Source organism: Maylandia zebra, linkage group LG4 (genome assembly GCF_041146795.1).
Source record: "Maylandia zebra isolate NMK-2024a linkage group LG4, Mzebra_GT3a, whole genome shotgun sequence".
Lineage (NCBI taxonomy): Eukaryota > Metazoa > Chordata > Actinopteri > Cichliformes > Cichlidae > Maylandia > Maylandia zebra.
The window spans coordinates 16,218,951-16,225,937 of NC_135170.1; positions in this window are offsets into that span (position 1 = coordinate 16,218,951).

Consider the following 6,987-nt stretch of genomic DNA (forward strand, 5'->3'; position numbering starts at 1 on the left):
ACACATGACTGACAGCTAAAGGTTGACTCTAATTAGGACATAAACAGGACAATGATCACAAGCACAGCAGCAAATGCACAACAGAATGACTGAAAAAGAATATGTGGATTGTGTAATTCACTCTAAATATCCAAAATAAATTGTCAATTCATGTCATTTTTGAGTTTACTGATTTTACATCATGATTGTAATGCATACTGCACTCTACTTAAAGGGGAATGTTAATAACCAGTAATATACTGGCTAATTCAGGAAATAAAACAAGCACACTGTCACCGTTTTCTCTTTTGCAATAAATATCATCATCATCATCATCATCAACTTTATTTATAAAGCACTTTAAAACAACCACAGCTGACACAAAGTGCTGTACATTGGAACTGTAAAATAAAATTACATGAGATATAAATAAAAAACAAATAAAAGAAGAGTGAAATCATTAATTAAATAACTACTGCATTAAAAAAGAAACTAAGTCTCACTGAGGTTAAAAGCCAAGGAATAAAAGTGGGTTTTAAGACGTGATTTAAAAGTGGAAAGTTAAAATATTAACTGTAATACTTTTTAAGTACAGTTTATGATCTTACTTTTATTCATTAGGGATGCTACATTTAGACTAGATGTCCATATTGATCATATTTCTCTAAAGATGGAATGCAATGTCTCTCTCTGCTCAGGTTTTCACTTCATTGGTGAGTATTGGTGCAAAAATAGCTTTGGTCTTTGGGCTTTTCCATTCTGTGGATGCATAACTTTGTTTTGGCAGCTTTGATCATTTCTAGCTTAAAAAAACAAAATACTGATAAAATGCTAAATTCGAGAGTTCAAACCAGCTGGGGAAGTTAGTGTAGTTTTTATTTATAGTCTTGACCGTGAACAGTAACTTTATTTTGGTCTGTTTTTCTTCAGCATGATCCATTTTTAGATATGATTTACTTTTGTTTGCTTTTTTAAACATCCACTCCAGGCTTCTCGGATGTTAGATACAGATGTGAGAATAGTAGCAGCACCAGCAGTGATGTAGCATTGAGCTGGTGGTCGCCTGGAGGCGTTGGTTTCTGTTGACTGACTGTCACAGTGGAAGGAACAATTTGTTTTTTGAGCACATGGCCTTTCATATGGTCACAGGATCTGGTGTTCTGTTAAGCAACTCTGATTTTTGTACACTGGTTACTCTGATATTATTCAGCTATAAAAGAAGAAGAAGAAAAAAACCCTTATTTTGACATGTAACTGTGGTTTACCCAGCATGTCTGCCTTTACTGTCCAAAGCAAAATGAAGGTTACAGTTTAGAGCGATGTTACCCAATGTTCCCCTAACTTCCAAAACAGTTTTTGAGAAAGGTATCAGGAGCATTAATTCAGTTGCATAAGTAGTATAATATAATAGTTGCATAAGGTACATAATATATCTAATGCCTATCTGTTTATTTCTAACTGTTAGTTCAGCAGGGTGTGTCATATTGACACGCCCATCAGTCAAACACTCAAACTGTCATGTTTCACAAGATGTTTCTTTGTCACACTACACTGGTCCAGTGCCATTGCTGGATACGCACGTACTCTGTACGTAGTCTGTACTTACAGTTGCAAAGTTTGCACTTCATGCCAGAACCTGTACCAAAAAACTGCTCGTAGTAAGAGCCAATATAAATTTAGATGGGAGCAACGATATAGATGTTGATATAGCTGAAAAAAAGAACAACTTTATTTATTGTTCAGTGAATTCACAAACAGAGGAGTGTAAGATAACATCAGGGTGAGCTAAGGCCAAAATGATATATAAATTGCACCATTTAACACAAGCTCAGCCAACCTGTGCAAATGTAGCAAACCAAACTTCAACAGCTTACCTCCTTAGTCTAACAAAAATATAAGGAACACCTAGAAAAAAAATAGTAGCTCACCCCTACTTACTTCCTTCTAAACACAGATCAAACTTCCAATTACATAACCACCGTTGTGGCTGGCTGAGTGAAAGGGAGGCAAATTATCCTCAGCAGGTGGCGGTCATCTTGTCTCCATATATAGGGTGCAATCCTCAGGTTGAAGCCAATGATCTGAATGCTTTAGACTTGCCACATCAATACCAGTCAGGCACTGGCATAATCTGATTAGCATGCTCTTATCCTATACAGACGAAATACACAAAATAAAAGATATATGGCGATGTCCTTTGGGCAGACAAGGTTGCAAAAACTAAACACAGCATATCAGCACAAATACCTCATACCAAATTATCCAGTCTCTGAAGAAGATGTGCCCTCATAGTACATTCATCCGTGGTACTAAACCAAAGTCATATAACTCCAGTGCTGTATACCCAAAGGTAAAAGGTAGCTGTAGGTCACAAGGCTGAATGTTAGCACATTTTTTTGTGTCTGTGCTACTTATTCCCTATTGGTACTTAACAGTTGGTATGAGGTCCAGAGTTAAGCATGGTGGTGGAGGGGTCATGATTTGGGCTTGTTCTGCACCCACGGGAACAGGGCACCTTGCAGTCACTCAGCTGACTATTCAGATTTCTGTATATCAAAGTCTCCTAAAATCAAATGTGAGGCCATCGGTCTGACAGCTAAAGCTTGGCTGGAATTGACTCATGCAACAGGACAATGATTCCAAGCACAGGAACAAATCTGCAACAGAATATCTGAAAAAGAAAACAATCAAGGTGCTGCAATGGTCCAATCAAGATCTCCAGACCTCCTTGAAATACTGTGTGAACTTAAGAGTGTCTCCACTATAAGTATGAAGTATGGGCAGGTAAATCAGTTCTTTATTTCCTGCAGAGTGGCACCATTTGATCTGTTGGCACCACCCGCAGTATTTTGTAGAGTTGGAATTCCTGAGGGAACCTGAGGGATAAGATCGTCTCTGCAGAAGAAGTTGATCGATATCCAGGATGATCGTAATAGCAGTCCAGCTTTTTTAAAGCTTTTTTTGGTTTAGTTTTTGTGTGCAGGAACTGTACAATTGTTCAGACCAGTTTCTTTCAGGGCTTCAACATTGATGCACTGTGTCATTATTTTTTTTTAAACAAACACATACACTGACATACAGGTAACACAAAGGGTTGGTCGCACATACTGCTCCATCATCCATCTGAAACAAAAGAGAGCGTCACACATGCATAATGACCACGGCAATGGAGTGATCTGACAGAGCATTTTTTGATGGATACTTACCTAATATGACCATATCTGAATTATTTTAAAATCAAAAGCTTTTTCAGAGCATAGATGCATATTCATTTTTTATTGTTCCAGGACAGCACGATCAGTCTCCTTTGTCTTAATTTGTTCCTAAATTCTTCTGGATCACCTTATTTACAGCAGATTGCAGACACGTCTTTACCGTTCACATATTCCAGCAAAAAGAACAGAAAACATACACCAACCTCCACCTCATCATTCTCTTAATCCATCTTTTTCATTCAGTGGCTTTTGGGATTTTAACTTTGGCTACAGGTCCTCTGACTGTCCTTTGACTCTGGAACAGCATGTCCTGGATTATGAAAGGTGCGGTGGTGGAAGGGGAAGAAGCAACATACCAAATGGCGAGCGGTCTCATTATATCTCGCCGTAGCAGCAGGTCTGCTCAGCAACTGAGCAATTATTGTTTACCATGAGGCAAAAGCTCTCATCTATATCATTATGATTTTTCTACTGTACATGGATATATCTAAAATATCATCCAGTTAATGCTTTTTTTCTCTGAATCACTCATACTTTCTAGGAATTAGTCAGTGCCGCTTTGATTGTTCTTTTTCAACATCAGCCAAGGCACCAATGGCAGTTATGTCTCTCCCGCCAAGGTTAGCAATAATTGAAGGTGAGCCTTTGTATGCATCAGATGTCTGCAAGGCTGAGTGAGCATTACAAAAACCCACTGGATGGCAGGCATCCACACAAGCGTGCATGTGTGTGTGTGTAATATGTGTTTGCATGCACTCAACAACAAATCTTTGAACATCCTGAGAAACAGCTAATAACATTTGGACTGGGTGTACTGGGATTTCGTTACGCAACCTTCAGCACTGAAAGGTGAAGGCAGCTGGACAACAGGGAGTGAGCTGATGAGTACATTTAATGCCCGCTGTGCTTTTTATATTGAGTAAGCTCACAAACTGTTCATGTTACAGTCATAAGGCACATAATAAAGAGAAATATAAAAAACATTATATGTGGGGAAAAAAATCATAATTTTGCAATTTAGTCCCTCTGATTGAAGATGACAACAGAGGACAGCTGTCTTCAGTTATTCTCTGAATTTGTTTGTAAGCAGTGACTCAGGCTTTTTTTTTAAAAAAAAAAGAAGATTAATTAATAAAAATAATGATAACAATAAAATCCATATAGAGATATTGCCCAGAAATACCTGCCACTCTCCTGAGAAAATAGCCAAGTTTCTTTGTAAGAATAATGTTACAGGTAGTATATGAAAATTCTGCATATTCAGAAAAATGTTAATATGCAAATTAAACTTAGAAATATAGAATTATAGAATCACTTAAGGATTATATTGTGTGCTAAGGATTGTACAGGGTGGGCCATTTATATGGATACACTGTAATAAAATGGGAATGGTTGGTGATATTAAAGTCCTGTTCGTGGCACATTAGTATGTGTGGGGGCAAACTCCTCAAGATGGGTGGTGACCATGGTGGCGATTTAGAAGTCGGCCATCTTGGATACAACTTTTGTTTTTTCAATAGGAGGAGGGCCATGTGACACATCAAACGTATTGGTAATGTCACAAGAAAAACAATGGTGTTCTTGGTTTCAACGTAACTTTATTCTTTCATGAGTTATTTACAAGTTTCTGACCACTTATAAAATGTGTTCAATGTGCTGCCCATTGTGTTGGATTGTCAATGCAACCCTCTTCTCCCATTCTTCACACACTGATAGCAACACCGCAGGAGAAATGCCAGCACAGGCATCCAGTATCCGTAGTTTCAGGTGCTGCACATCTCGTATCTTCACACCATAGACAATTGCCTTCAGATGACCCCAAAGATAAAAGTCTAAGGGGGTCAGATCGGGAGACCTTGGGGGCCATTCAACTGGCCCACGATGACCAATTCACTTTCCAGGAAACTGTTCATCTAGGAATGCTCGGACCTGGCACCCATAATGTGGCGGTGCACCATCTTCTGGAAAATCTCAGGGAACGTGCCAGCTTCAGTGCATAAAGAGGGAAACACATCATCATGTAGCGATTTCAAATATCCAGTGGCCTTGAGGTTTCCATTGATGAAGAATGGACCCACTATTGTTGTACCCCATATACTACACTAAACCATCACTTTTGTTGTTCCAACAGTCTTGGAGGGATCCATCCAATGTGGGTTAGTGTCAGACCAATAGCGGTGGTTGTGTTAGGTCATCCTCGTTGAGATGCTGCAGTAACTGGAGTTTGTAAGGGTGCCATTTGTGAGTAGCTAATATCCGCCGAAGGGATGTTCGACCAGTTTCACGAAACTTAGCAAGCAGTTTGCTAACTGCAGCATGGGAGATGGGTGGTCTCGTAGGGTGTCTTGCATTGAAATCTGCTGCAATGACCCGGTTACTGCGTTCACCAGATATCAACACAATTTCGATCCGCTCCTCACGTGTTAACCTCTTCGACAATGTCAATGGCTGTGAACAAAGAAAAACTTGTAAATAACTCATGAAAGAATAAAGTTACGTTGAAACCAAGCACACCATTGTTTTTCTTGTGACATTACCAATAAGTTTGACGTGTCACATGGCCCTCTTCCTATTGGAAAAACAAAAGTTCTATCCAAGATGGCCGACTTCTAAATGGCCACCATGGTCACCACCCATCTTGAGGAGTTTGCCCCCTCACATATGCTAATGTGCCACAAACAGGACTTTAATATCACCAACCATTCCCATTTTATTACGGTGTATCCATATGAATGGCCCACCCTGTACTGTATGTACTGCACCAAGACAATAACAGTTACATTCTAATGACATTAGCACTCAAAGCACTTTACTTTATATTATTTTAAGTCTTTACATTGATCGCTGGATATGATTGTTGTTTTCTAATAAAGCTATCATTACTGATCATTGTCCCTGTTTTCATTCCCAATGCATCAAACCCTGGAGCTTTGCTGAAGCCGCTGATATCTCAGAGACACACACAAGGTATCCTTTGGCAACGGAGCCATGGAGCACCTGTCACCAATGCCACTTTCACCGCAGATGCTTCATATAAGAGCAATTTATTGCAGTGCATATCATTTGTGTGTCATTTTACAACATGTGAACGGTTGTATTTTAAGCCAAATGATATTCTTTTGTTAAAACGTCCAAGTATAAGTTTTGGTGGCTAAACTGAAGCAGCCATTAAAATTGCAAATCCACAGTGGAAATCAGTTTCACCTTTTATAATGCAGAATTTACAAAATTATAAACACATCAAGTTCAGTAAATATCCAAAGAGTGGGTGAAAATGGATCACAATGCCATTAATAACCGTTCAGCAAAGATTATTCATTGTTATTTAAAGAATAACTATTAAAAAGTTAAATAACTCTAAGTTCACAGTAATGGAGGTTATTGAGGAATTACAGAATTTTTAATCTGATTAAACAGGTGCGAGTCGGTGGCCCACATTTGACTTTAACGAGTTAACTAAAAGGGTGGTAACACGATCTCAGAATGAGATTTAGAGAGATTTCATAAGCCAAGACCTTTTCAGACATGCTCCTCTGTGCTCAGTACTGTGAGGTTATGAGCTCCTAAGCCTTTTTTTGTCCCTTGTGTCCAAAGCATCAGAAGACCATCTGCGGCAAACATCTTTTTAATTTGAAGGATTGTGTGCAGGTTTCTCGCTGGAGGTTTCGGGATTCAGCACTTGATGAAAAGTGTTGAGTTTAGAGTAGCTGCTATATTAAACAACACCTCCTTAAAACCTCTGGAATTATATATATTATATATATATTTTTAAATATGTGTTACTTTTTTAGCC